General features: G+C 48.9%; 1 long non-coding RNA gene across 1 annotated transcript in view; it reads right to left on the reverse strand.

Annotated features, from left to right (window-relative positions):
- Positions 1-6,606: 6,606 nt before the first annotated feature.
- Positions 6,607-14,521, reverse strand: part of LOC306643756 — a 63,358-nt gene continuing 55,443 nt past the window's right edge. Inside the window, exon 2 of the long non-coding RNA XR_013759037.1 lies at positions 6,607-6,772. This is a non-coding gene — a long non-coding RNA (uncharacterized lncRNA). The remainder of the gene's footprint in view (positions 6,773-14,521) is intronic.

A 14,521-nucleotide genomic window follows, 5' to 3' on the forward strand; every position in this document is an offset into this window, starting at 1 on the left:
TAATGCTCCCGTGATAAGCCCTCCCAGTTTGACCTCCACCTTAGTGGCTGGCATTCATGGAGAGGATCTGCCATGGAAGCCTTGTTATCAGCTTGTCGAAACCATTCGTCCATTGTTGTGCGATCTGCGAAAATAACGTTCTACAGGTGAGGCCTCTCTGTCCAGCTTGGAGGTGTCCCTTTCTGTGGCCCCCCTCTTCATGACTCTGAGTAGGGAAGGGAGCTCTCCCTGGAGGACCTTGGAGGGTGGACACTTGTGGAGTGGGGTCAGCTCCCACCTGCATCCCCTTACTTAACCTCAGGTCCTCCTTCAGTCCCTTTCTCCACCTGCAGCCACACTGGCGTCAGGCTTCAGCCATGAAATCAGGGAACAGGATTCAACCTATACCACATAGGCTTTGGGGACACAGAAAGCAGGGGTCAGGCTGGGCTTCCAGGCAAGAGAACTGAAGAGCTTCCCCATGAAGCAACCCCTGATAGCTTCTTCTATGATTCTCTTGTCACAAACCCAACTGGTGAAGCCTCAGAGGCTCCCTGCTGATAAGAGGACACACCACTCTCTTTATTTCCCTGATATTTGGGTATAGGCAGCTCTGTTTGCTCTGATTTTTCTGCTATCTACTGGTCTTCCTGTGACATGACATCCTCAGGGTGTTAGAGGCTGGGACCCAGAGAGGCTTCCATGAGTCTTCACTGTTATTCATGGGGTTGATCCTATTGTACCATCACTGGGATACTGTGTTCTGTAGGAAAATCAGACGTTCCTTCATAGCAGTAATCTCCTACTGGAGGACAGAGGACTAACAGACAACCAGGGGTTCAAAGTGAGATTCACCAGAAGAGAGTTAAAGGATGTTCTGTAATCCAGGAAATTTGACAAAGGTGGGCTTTAGAAGGTCTCCTGAGGACTGTAGGGTGTAAGGGTGGGTGGGTGGAGTCCAGGCCTCCTGGTCTCCATCTATCAGTGAATCAGTGTCTCATTCCTGCCATGTTCCCATTTTCCTGGCATTTTCATGGCAGTGTCCTTGAATGGATCCTGGAGGATATTTTTCTAATTCCCTAAGTGATTTACTATTTAAGGAATTTATGTCCAGGTGTGTTGAGCTACAGTTGTCTTCATGCTCTTTTTCATTCAAGGTTGAATTACCAGGATGTGGGATCAGGACAGGTAAAAGAAACATAAGACAGATCCCTGGGATTTTAGCTCCATAGAGTGGATGCAGCAACCTGGTCATGAGAAAACCTCATCTTCCACAAATTCCCCCTCCTTGGAACCCTGGTCCTTCCATAGGTGGAGGAGCAGGAATAGCTGTGAGAGCCTCCTTGTGCAGGATACAAAGCAAAAAGGAAATGGCCACATCCACATTCCAGGTTGGAGATGTGGGAGATTCCCCAGCCTTACCCTGGCTGTGAAATGAAATGAATGTGAGCAGGACCTGGAGCAATTTCTGGATCCATTGTTGACACCAACTGTGCTTTGACACATTTAGCATCCTGTTGTTCAGTTCAAAGTGAGAAGGAAGTAACTACCTGGGAATCAGATTACTCTTAGTGATTCACCTTTAACTCTGCCTGTATTGGGGACATTATGACTCTTCAGGATACTCAATCCTCATCTGGTAAAATAGGGAAGTAATTGCAAATGCTCCCATCCTCTTTATCTCTCACATTTTCCCAGGGAAGCAAAAGAAGACCCAGGACACCATGGATCCTTCAGACCTGAATCAAGCTTGTTTTCCTCTCTCCCACATCCTTTCCAGTGCAATGGAAAGAGAAAAGAGCAAAAGGTCTGACTCAGTGGCTCTGGAGGTAGACCTTGTACCCCAGGGGAGAGAAGGCAGGCAGAGAAGGCATGGAGGTTAGTGTGGGGGACTGAACCCCTGTGGTAATCTGTGTGACCTTGCAGACAGTAACCCTGCAGCATCCCCAGGCTCCAGGGTGAAGGCTGCCCTGACCCATGGCCACTGACCAGGGCTGGGAATCCACAGGGCCTGCTGAAGGCACCATAGCTGTGGCACGTGCAAGCCTGCCCAGGCTTCTGCTGGGTCCAGGCTGAGGAGCCAACAACATTCTGACTGGCCCTGCAGGTGCAGGTGTCTTTTTCCCCTAGAGACAAAGCCACAGACACTGGAGTCTATGTCAGCACAACTTCTCCTGTGGTATCTGAGGTGGAAAGGAAACAGGAAGGTTACTTGTGCATCTAGATCACACCCACGGTCTCCACAGTAGAGCAAGGACCCTGTAGGCACACAGAGTTTGAATCACTGGACTTGCTAATGAGAGGTGCCAGGACACACGACCAACCACACTGAAAGAGCTTTCACAGGTGTGCAGAAACATCCCATGATCCCTCACCTGGGATCCAGTGTAACAGCAGGCAGAGGAGCTGAATGGGGGCCTCCATGGGTCCCCTGGGTCCCCCTGAGCCACAGCTTCACAGAGCCCTGACCAGGCACTGATATGGCTCTGGAGAGATGGGTGGGCTGGGAGGGGCATCAGGCAGCTGGGAGAGGCAGGTTCAGCCCCCAGCTGCAGAGACTTTGCCTCCTCCTGTCTGCACCTGAGCACCCATGCCCGGGTAGTCAAGTCAGAAAAGACCTGGGCTCAGACTGAGGCCAGATCTCCCTCCTGTGCTCAAAGAATTTCATCTCTGCTTCCTCAGGCCTCACCTGGCTCATAAATTTGCCCAATGGTGTTACAACAATACCACAGGGAACACTATGGAGGCCTGTGGTCTCACTTTTCTCTTTGTCCCCCAGGTCAGGTCACTTTTCTCTTGGTCCCCCAGGCCACAGCCTCTCCATGAGATCAGGGACACCCGTGCTTGGCAGATGGAGTTGATCCAGTTACATCTTTCTTTGTTCCCCACTGATCTTCCCCACAGGCCCGGGAGAAACTCACCCTTGGTAAGATGTAGGTATGAGCAGCATTCATTAGCCCCAAAGTGTGGGTACAAGGAAACCACCAGTGCCCAGGTGGGCAGGGCCTGGCTCTGGCCCCTCTGAGTCCAGGTAACATGTCCCTGATCTGAACAGTGGTGCCCAGCCTGGGGGAAGGTCCTTCTTCAGTGACCCTCTAACACCCTCAGTTTTCAATCTTGCCTCATATGCATGCCTAACCAGATCCCACCTTCTCCCCTAGGCAATGTGGAGGACCTCAGCCCCTGGTCCTGCACTACGGGGGACCAGCTGGGATTCCTTGTGCTCCTCAGAATGGGGTATATGGGGAGGTGAGAGGACTTTCCCTGGTCAGGCTGAGCAGCTCCTCAGGCTTCATTTCCCAGTTCTGTCCCTCGTGTCCTATTAATCTGCTTTTCCCAAAGGAGTTCAATGACTTTGCTGCCTCAGCCATTTTTAGGTCACAGGGAATTATATTAATGCTACTTCAAATTCCAATGGAATCTTTATCCATTCAGAGCTTCTTCCTGAAGGAGAGCATGTCTTCCAATGTTCTAGAAGTTACCAGCAGAGGGGCTAAAATTGGCCGATTTTCTGTGGTGTAGCGCCATCCCCACAGGCCTTGTGATTAGAGAAGTGACTTTACCTCCCCTTGCTCCATGTCCATGTCAGTGACACTGAGACTTAGTAGCATCTTCATATTCCTAAGCAGCAGTGAATAACTCAGCAGAGATCCATGGAAACAGCCTTAAATCCAGTACCAATGCTTGTCCTCACGTTCCCATCAGACCACAGCCCTATTGTCCACTAACTTGCTCAGCCACTACTTTCTCGCTCCTCCTGGTGCTCTCACCTGCTCAGCCACTCATCCCTGCCCACTGGTCTTATCTGCCCTGTTCCTCTGTTGTCCAAGCTCCTCCTGGGGCAGGCTCACTGGACTCACAGTCCCTCCTTCTCAAAAAGCCCTTATTCTGCCTGTCTAGTCTTTTCTGTATTTCCTTCATACTTATAAGTCACATTAAAGAAAAATGCCACTCTCCGTTTGGGGATTTCCCCAGGATGACTCATTCAGGCTTCAACTCTTAGGATTTTATCATGTGTCAAGTCAGTGAGAAAATTATTTAAGAAGGTACTTTTTAAGAATTTATTTATCTTGTTCCTCAATAAGAAAATAATTTATTAGATTCATGACTAGGAATTTTAATTTCAAAAATTAGGTAAAAGAATAAAGTAAATTAGAGAAAAATATACCACAAAAATGCAACACACTCATATCCAACATATCCATTTATACTCATGTATATATGAGTTAGTAATATACTACTAATCAATAAATATATGCCTTATATATTAATATACAGTATTAATGCACCTCAGGTAAATTACATACTAGCATGTGCAATATCAGTGTTGCACATATTAATAAGATGGTATTGATACATACATTGATATACGTGTGAGACCATGCCGTGTCCACGTGTCAATGCTGTCCCCTGTTTGCAGGCTCTCTGACAGAAGCCTGCAGGACTCTCCCAATGACTCCTGAACCTCTCCCAGCTATAAAGGTGAGGCTCACTGAGAAGCCCTGGAAACAGCAGAGGGTAGAGCTGGTTTCTGTTGACATGGAGTTCCTAGGTTCTCCTGACTCACCAGTCATCTAGTTCCAATGACATGAAGCTTGAAGCAAGCCCATAGGGAGAGGAGAAGGCTACCACCCCAGGTCACTCTCTATGCCACCTGTGCTCAGGGCTCTACCCCAGGGCAGGACAGCACCAGTCTGGAATGTGGAGTACATCAGAACTTGACATCCAGGTGTACATCTCACTTGTCCTTGTCCTCCTTTTCTGAGGGCCCTGAGGCCACCACATCTCTGTAGAAACTAGCACAGAGCAAGACTGCCTGAGGCCCAGCAGGGCCTGAGCCAGATCAATCACACATGCATGGATGAGCAGGGCTTCCTGAGCCCTTGGCGAGCTGCTCCTCCCCCTGAATGGATGAGAGGGCTGAGCAGCACCCATGGAGCTCTTCCTAGGTTCATCCTGTAATCGGCCCACTCCATCCTGCACAAGGCAGCCATCAACCAGGCTCAGGACTTTCTCTCCTTAACAGTTTGGAAACCCTGTCCCACCCCAATAAATCTGCCGCTTCCTTTGAGAACTCAAGCTCTTGCTCTCCTGCCCTTTCCCTACGTCTCAGTGGGGCTCCTGCACTGATGCTGCCCACGTTCCATGGAATCACCATCCATTCAGCAGCAAAGCTTCACCACCACTGCACAGTATCCACCCGATGGGCTGACTCTGTCATGCTGGGCCCTGAGTCAGGCCAGCTGGGTGGGGATGGAGCTCTGTCACTGATGGATTGTGTGACATCAAGGGAGTCTTCAGACTCCCTTGGCCTTACAGTAGCTGTTACACCCCCAGCATCTTCCTGTAGCTCTTACTTCAGTCTAAGAAAGACTAGGCCTTCCAGCAGCATCTAGCAGAACACATGGGTCTCCTGATTCTGCTGTTATCATCTCCATGTGATAATGCTCATCATCATCATAGAAAGACTAGCTGAGCAGAGGTCCATGGGAATCACCCTTCGGTTGCACCCAAGCAGCCTTCATCCACAGCCACCTAGGCTCTGGGTGTCTTTCACAAACTTGCTCAGGACTCCTAAAAGCCTACTTAGTTTTTCTCAATCTGCACTGAAATGCTCAGATTTCAAATTGTGTACACCCAAATCTGACCAGTGTGTTTCTCCTAACTATCCACTATCTAAATGTCACCCTTGGAAAGTTTCACAGGTCCTTCTCCATCCTTCCTTCTTAGTTCATCCTCATCTGTCTTGTGAAAATTTCCTCTGTGATGGGAGGCTGCAGACTGCAGGCCAAGGAAGTGAGATGCACCTCAGTACTAGAAGCCAGAGGGGCAGAAGAAAGAGAGAGAGATCAGAATGTTTCCCCAGTCCACCTTCAAAGTCCCATGAGTCCATGAGAAGGCAGCAGGTATGAGTCCAGGTTCAAAGGCCTAAAGCATGGGGTCAATGACCAAGGATGGTGGCAAAGGAGCACAAACTCTGAGGATGAGGAGCTTGATGAGGACAAGGAATGTGTGCTCTTGTTACTCCTCTGCATTCACCTGGTCTTCAGAATATGGAACAGAGCCACCTACATTCATGGAGGGTCCTCACCATGTTCCCAGAACATCACACCAATCTTCTCTGAAACACCCACACAGACACACCCAGAGCAAGATTTACAAATGCACCAGGTGTCTCTCCATCAGGTTAAGATATACCACACAACCATGCACCATGAATTCCTCTGTGAACAACACAGAAGCAATGAGGTCTGCCTTGATGAAATCAACAGAAGTGTCCTCATGTCTGTGATGCTGTGTCTGAGAAGGAGCTAGGGGAGTTTAGTGCAGAGGACCTTCCCTCTCCCCTTCTGTGATAACCCCCAGTAGCCTCAGAGCCTAGTGCCTGTGAGAAGTGCTCTCAGCAGGTGGAGGCAGCAGGAGGAGCAGCTGGGGAAGCCCAACCTCAAACTTCTGCTTCCCTGGGAGGTTTTTGTCATGGCCTGTATCACTGTGGGAGGGTAATTGTTGCTTTGTTGACAATAATAATTGGCCACATCTTCAGGCTCCAGGTTGCTGATGGTGAGAGTGAAGTCTGTCCCATATCCACTGCCACTGAACCTTGTTGGGACCCCAGATTGTAAACTGGTTGCATAATAAATGAGGAGTTTAGGAGCTTGCCCTGGTTTCTGCTGATACCAGTGTAAATCATTGGTAATGCCCTGACTTGCCCTGCAGGTGATGGTGACTCTGTCACCTCGAGATACTGACAGAAGTGATGGAGACTGTGTCATCTGGATGTCACTTCTGGCACCTAATGTTGAAAAAATGCAAGACATGAATATTAACAATTACACTAAATTGGACTGCAGGGAAGGTCTCTGAAATCTTTGGGCTGAGAAACTCCTTACCTGGGAGGAAGAGCAGAAGGAGCCCCAGGAGCTGAGTGGGGGCCCTCATGTCCATGCTGTGTCCTGCTGGGACTGGCTCCTGTGCAGGGTGTGATCAGCCTATTAAGAAGTCCTCAGGGAGTAGGCTGTGCTGTGGGCACATGCAAATCAGCAGGGTTGGGCAAACTGGGCACAGCTGCAGGGCTGTATCCTCTCTGTCAGCACAGCCCCAGTGTCTCAGGTGTCCCAGGTCACTTAAGAGCAGCACAGATGTGCCAGAGAAGATCGTGCTTTGACCTGACATACACAGGACAATATCAGTGCACTCTCTTGTAAGTAGTGAGTTATTGTTCTCTTCGGGGTTCAGGAAAGGCTTTTCTTGGGTTTCTTAATGACAATCCCTTATCATTGACCTAAATAGCAGGGAACATTTCAGGGGTAAAGGGATTTACTTGAATGGGATATCAAAACAGCAATGAAGACAAAACAGATTAGAATATGGAAACTCTGAGGATGTTCAGGTTTTCCAAACAGTGACCCCACAGAAATTTGACTCTGGAGGATGTGTAATGTCATGATTCCAGACCTTAGTGCCTCAGTCTCTTCAACACACACACATAGACACAATGGTTCCTGCCTTCCCCAGAGCAGCAGGTGCAGGGCCTGCCAGGGCTTTTCCTCAGTGTCCTCTGCAAAGGTTAGAATAATTATAGAAGAAAGTTTTGTTTTTTTCATGACTTTAGTGAAGCATGAAGCTCAGCCCACCCTGTACCATGTGCACTGAACTGTGACCTGCTCCTTGCTGAGGGCTCTGGGGACACCCTGTGGACAGCACTGAAATTGCAAACCCTCTCCACTCCCACCCTTTCCCCTCCTCTCTGGACACCTCCAGGGTCTGGTCACATTCACTGAATTGGCTCTCTGTGTTCTGTGCCCTCTTTTGAATTAACTGGGCAATTCATCCTCACTGCTTACTTGGGACATCGTCAGAGCAGGGGACTTGTCCTCCCACCCGCCTGGCCCACAGCTGACCTTTATTCTGACTCAATCCCACAAATCCCTGGGGAAGACTCTTCTTATTGGGAGGATGTTAATACAGATCACAGAAGAAAACAGAAAATCTTCCTGAACTAGCTTTTGGAGAGACAGAGGCAATGTGCACAGCCCCAGGAGCCCTGTGTCCTGAATGCATTGCAGACTCCCAATGCTTAGTGGCCCCCACAGGACAGGTTCACTGCTCCCGTCCTAGGTCTTCAGGATCAGGTTTCCAAGATGGTTATTGTCTGTTGTGTTTGCTCTAGTGACAGGTCTGTGGAACATCAACATGCAGAATTTGTAGCAAGGCATCCCAAAATCTTGACCATGGATCTTTTCTCTCCAATTCATGAGCTGAACCTCTTCCTTCATCACTAGGTGAGATTTAGTAGGAAACTCAAGTGATCCCTGTGCTCATGAAACTACCCAACTGCCTAAGGACATAGGATTAAGAGTTCATCAGGAATTCAAAACACCTGCAGGATTCAGGGTAGCTAACATTAGGATGTGTGACTCTCCTGAGATCCCAAAGATGTAGTCATGGAAAAGAGAATAGAAGGGGACCTGAACACCACTGTAACCTCAACTCCACCTCATTCTCCATGTGCTTCATGATCTTTCCCCATCAGAAACTTTTGTATAAAATGAGCAAATTCTTCCCCCTAGAAAAAATTGTAAAGGACACTGTATGTAAATTCATTGAGAACAAAGGGGAAGTCATCTGCAACAGCTCTTCACTAGTGTGAGAGGTGACATCTGTTGACAGTGACAGTGACATGCATTGACCTGGGTTTAGCTTTGCTGGCGAGGGACAGGCTTCATGGTATTGGTCATTCAACTGATGGGCCTACCACATGGTGAAGATGCTGGGGTCCAGATGTCTGAGTCCTGCTGGCTCCTCCCCTTCAAAGGAAGAACAAGGGATTTCTCCTTGCTCCTCCAACCCCTGAGAGTGAAGATCAGTGCTGGCCAGGCTCTCTGCAGTGCTGAGACTGCACCCTCCATGCTGGGTGAGCTACATCAAACCACTGACTGGTTGACTGGGAAACCTATCTGTGTTGAGTGGTCTGAGCAGGACACTCTGCAGCAGGCTTCTGCTGTAACACAAGGAACCCTGTTGTGTGACCATGTGGCCCAGCTCATTGCTAGGGGAAGTAGTATGGAATAAGATGAGAAGAGTCCCCAATAGTCACAGCATAGACCTGTAGAGGGCTAGAGAAGAGTTGCCCACCCACAGGAAACCAAAAGAAAGAAGCAAATTCTGGCTCTTCAAAAACCAGCTCCAGGCGTCACTGAGTCCTGGCGCCATGTCCATGGGCCCTGAGTAGCTGAGTGACTGAGCTGACGCCACACACAGTGAGTGTTGGACTCAACACGGGGCAGCACCAGCTGGCTCAGCACTGCCTAATGTCAAGATGGAAGTGTTGCTTGGGAATTGGGCTTGAGTAGACTCAGGATCCACTCAATACACACACCTTATCCCCAGGGCCCCAGAGCCCTACCTTCCTCTCCTGGAATATCTATATCAGTTTACTCCTGTGACCTCGTTTATTTTACTCATATGTTAATGCCAAAGGGGAAAAAGCTGGACTTTTCTAAAATGGTATGAAGAAGATATACTGCCTTCAGGGTTCAGCCATAGGAATGGGTAGAACTGACGTATATCTTGAGGTTAGCAGATATCTGAGCAGAGCATATGGTCGTAAATTTACAGTGGACAGAGGAGTGATCTGAGTCAAAGATACATGCATAATTTCTGGGGTCTGCTGGGACACAGATTGTGCCCACTCCCCAAGAGGACCTTCACTTCCCAGCTGCAGAGACCACAGCACTTGCTGACATAACCTGCCACCAGGACCTGAGAAACTCTGCTTTCAAAACTACCATGGTGATAGTCTTCTGTTCCTTACTAGATGGCTCAGTGAAGTATGCCTGGGAGTATATCAGGACTGAGGAAAACTGATGGACACACGTCAAAAGCAGATGAGAACTTTCCACCAGGGGAGGGAAGGGGAAGACTGGGAACAGTCAGAGAATGAATAGGTAACACTACTGTAAGTACTACCCAGGCAAAGCACTGCACAGAGGAGGAACCAGCATTTGCTATGAAGTGTCTGGGAAGGAGGAGGGTTTGAGGGTAAACCAGTGCAGTGAGCTGTTTTTATTTTCTTGTTCTTTTGTTTCATTTTTGTTGTTGTTTTTGTTACCAGGGATTGAGCCCAGTACACTTAACCACTGAGCCAGCATATTTTCTGTTTTACTTGGTGCACATGAGAATCCCAAGTTATCTCCACATTATTGGGCTCACTAATAATTCAGGTGTCTGGGGTCCTGAGTGGCTCCTGTGCTAGTGGAGGAATGCTCAGGCTCCACCTTCTGTCAGAGGAGCTGTGGCTTCCGGGGAGCAGCAGACCTTCACATGAACAGATTCCAGGTTTTGAAAGTTTTCACTTAGAATCTGATTCAATGTATTTCAAAAAATGCCACTTTTTGAATGGTGGAGTGGCTTCTACATTGTGACAGGAATCCAAACTGATAGAGAGAACTGGACTCCTCACCTAGAGTGACAGAGTCACTCAATAAATCTGGAGGACACTGTCAAGTCAAACTTGTTGGGGATGAGAAGGAAGCAGGGTGAGGGAGCTGAGGAGTCCCCCTGGTCCTTCTACCAAAGTCTCCCAGTGACCCTGAGAGCCTGGTGCCTCTGAGCAGTGCTCTCAGCAGGTAGAGGCAGCAGGAGGAGCAGCTGAGGCAGCCCAGCCTCACACTCCTGTTTCCCTGGGAGGTTTGTGTCATGGCCTGTATCACTGTGGGAGGGGAACTGTCATACTGTTGACAGTAATAAGTGGCCACATCCTCAGGCTGCAGGCTGCTGATGGTGAGAGTAAAATCTGTGCCAGATCCACTGCCACAGAACCTCAAGGGGACCCCAGATTGTAAACTGTTTGTATAATAGATGAGGAGCATAGGAGCCTGCCCTGGTTTCTGTTGATACCAGACTAAAACTATGCCAATGCTCTGACTTGCCCAGCAAGTGATGGTGACTCTGTCTCCTAGAGAAGCTGACAGGGAGGATGGAGACTGAGTCATTGTGATGGCACATCTGGAACATGATATTGGAAACATAAGCATAAATATCCTTATAATTAATCATGGTACAAGAGGACTTCCAAGATTAGCCAGGCAGCACTGACCACACTGGGCAAGTATATCCCCAGTTTTGTCCCTCCTTACCTGGGAGGCAGAGCAGAATGAGCCCCAGGAGCTGAGTGGGGGCCCTCATGTCCATGCTGTGTCCTGACTGGGACTGAGTCCTGCACAGGGTGTGAGCATCCTATTTAGGAGTCCTCAGGGCAGTGGGCTGTTCCGTGGGCACATGCAAATCCATGGGGCTGGACAGGCTGGGCACAGACGCAGGGTGGCTCCTCTCAGTCCCTCAGCACTGGCCATGTGTCCCCAATGATCTCAGGTCAGACCAGGACAGCACAGACTGGTATGCAGAGAGCTCATTTCTCCCTGGGGTCATATTGAAACAAAAGGTATTTTAGAGAATATTTTCAAAATGAGATCTTTACAGAAAGGATCCCATGGATTATGTTTTTCATGGCTGATTTAGGTAGAGGTGGAGCATTTTCTTTTTGTTGAGAACACATACTGCAGTCTTAGAGGGCATCTGCTCAAGCCTCAACTTACTCCAAAATGACCCTGATTGGAAATAACTCTGTGCTGTCCTTGCATATTTGTGACTGTCCAGTGGTTTCCTTTTAAAGAAGAAAGATAATTTTTCAGAAGCATGTTGAGAGCATAAATGGCCATTTGAAATAGCTGTCAGTCATTGTGATTGACAGTAGAAGGTCCAACAGATGACCAATCATGATCCTTGGTGAGTGTGTCACTTGCATTCAGTGTCACCTGCAGCTGCAGGTCTCTTTCATGCAGAGAATGAAGGCAGCTCATCCTTGACATTTCCTCTCCCCTGCTCTACTTCTTTCTGTCCTTTGGCATCATTTCCCAGAGTTCACCAGCATGAAGGGCTGGTTAGTGAGGCCAGGCCTGGTCACTCAATGACAGCTGCTGATACTCAGTGCATTTCCCTGTCCTGCACCACAAATGCCCCTTTGATTTTACCCAGCAGCAGTGAGTAGTCTGCTCATCCTGACCCACGCTGCACCTCCCTCTGGTCTTCTGCAGGAGAGAGTCTCAGCCTCCTGTGCAGCCAGCACAGATGTGCATGGAGGAGCAAATTGAAGCAGGTGGACTTGGGCACACATGTGAACAGCTCCTATGTCACCTCTGCCTTTGTTTAGATGTGCATCCCAGTACAGCAGCAGGGATGTGGAGCCAGCTGTGCCTTCAGCATCCTCACCCTGGCAACTGGGGACCAGGATTCTCAGGACTGAATACAGGCTGAGTGACCTGACCACAGTCCCACAGGCTGTGCACACACCTGCTGCTTTTTCAGGGCCCTGATCTTCAGGGAAAGTTGCTGGCATGCAGCCTAGGCAGAGCCCATTCCAGAGAAATCTGCTCAAGTTTGAAAGTGTGTCCCCATTCTTCTGGCTTTACTGGCAGTTCCTGCTGGTGCCCTGTCCCTTCCCCTGCACCGCAGTTGTGCTTGCTCTCCAGGCACACCTTTGCCCACTGTGTCTCTGAGGCTCTGGAGGCATACACAGGATCTTGGCAGAGTGTCCCCAGGGCAGCACCAGTGGTTCATGGCAGAAAAGGCACACAGCCCAGCTCCTCGGCTCAGCTGGAGTCACCAGGTTAACTTTTTCAGTTTCCACATGATCTTCAGCTGCCCCCATCCTCAGCAGCAGTGTGGCTTGTGAAGGACTGACTGCAGAGGATCCCTGGTCATGAGACACAGCCTGAGGAGGAAAGGGATCCTTTTAATGCAGGGCATCCCTGGTCTGAGTTCTCAGCACCCATCCTATTTTGATGGGCAGGGATACCGAGAAAATTCCAGAAGCATTCACATTCCTTGACCAATGTCTCTGAGACTGTGTTTAATCAATGATTCTATTACTTGATCAGAAGACCAGGGAAGGCTTTATCCACTACCTATGCACATAAGGTCCAGGGTGGATGCAGAGTGAAGGAAGGAGACAGGGAGAGAGGGGAATGGGAGGGAAAAGGACAAGGGAATAACGGGACATAACCTGAAATTGACTTTCATGCACGTATGAGTTTGTCAGGATGAATGACTTCTATGTATAAAGATAAACCTCTAATAACAGTAAGGAGGAAAGTGAACTGCAAGAGGGTGTGCCCACATCCTGTTAGGCCAAGCTAGTCTCATACCTGAAGAGACAAGTCTTATACCCTGGCAATGTTTGCCAATCACGAATGTCTTGAATAGTAAGGTCAACCACAAGGAAGAGAAGACCAACATGCATCCCCTTCTCATTCAAAGCTATAACTAGCAGGGAAGATACCCGAGGACAAGAGAGAACACAGCAGATGGAAGTCTTGGCAGCAGGCTGCTCTCTGTAGTGCTGCCCATGGACCAGCTCCTTTCAGATGGAAGGACTTGGGAGGCAGAGGAAGGACTTGGGAGGCAGATGGAAAGCCTTCCTAGGTGCTCAGAGGAAACAAAATAGGAAACCAACATTCTCCTTCCTGCACACAGATCTGCAGAGTGGGGAGCGACAGTGGAAGGAGAAAAGGCTTCTTACAAATCCTGCCTGCTCCCACCTAGAGCTCGGCTCTTCTTACAAACAGGGGAGGCTCCTCATTCCCAGCCTCCCACACACCCACGGGTGACCCCCTCATCCCACTGCCCTGCATAGCAGCTGCCTGTCATCTTCCTCCAGGTGGTGGCCATCATCTGCCCAGGTCACCCAAGTTCTTCCCATGCCCTGGTTCCTTGGTAAGTAGCCCTGATGCAGGGAAACCTAAGGCAGAGACCACAGGACTCAGGTCTGAGTTCTTCCTTCCCAGGCCTCTGCCTTTCCGCAGAACTCACTGGCCTGCTCCATGCTGAGAATCCACCATCCTACTGCCCTCCCAGGACACCTGCAGGAAATGTCCTGAAACTGGTCTTAGTAAGCCCTCCAATGCTACCTCTGATAGGAGCCCTGGACCAGCCAGATCTTCTCAGAACCACTGAGACTGGAGAGGAAGCTGAACACAGACCTTGGTGTTGGGGAGAATCATGTAGCCCCAGAGTCTATTTCCTCTCCATGTCTCTTTCTCCTTAAAATGCAATTATTTTGACATTCCTTAGAAAGTGACTCCTTGGAGGAGGGATGTTTTAAAGACAGAAAGAATCAACTTAGGTTTTGGAGTGTAAAAAGTAAAATGAATTAAAAGAGAGTATATTTATAAACCTTTCAATGGTTTTGGGTTTCACTTGATTTTGGCAATGTGTGAGCAAGACACCACAGAGGACATAACTTATCTTGGTTTCCAGTTCCTCATGACTCTGCAGACAAAACTGTACAAAACTGTACAAAAACCCAGGGTAACATCTATCTTCCTCTCGAGGGCAGGTCTAGGCCTATTCAGACATTTTCTTTTAAGTGTCTTTTCTGGAGGAGCTGGAGTAGTTACAGAAGAAAACAAAAGAAACTTTATAAATGTCTTAAGCCACAACCAGAAGTCAGAAGGTTGGAATATTTAGTTTGGTGCATCAGCTT

Source organism: Sciurus vulgaris (genome assembly GCF_902686455.1).
Source record: "Sciurus vulgaris genome assembly, chromosome: 14".
Lineage (NCBI taxonomy): Eukaryota > Metazoa > Chordata > Mammalia > Rodentia > Sciuridae > Sciurus > Sciurus vulgaris.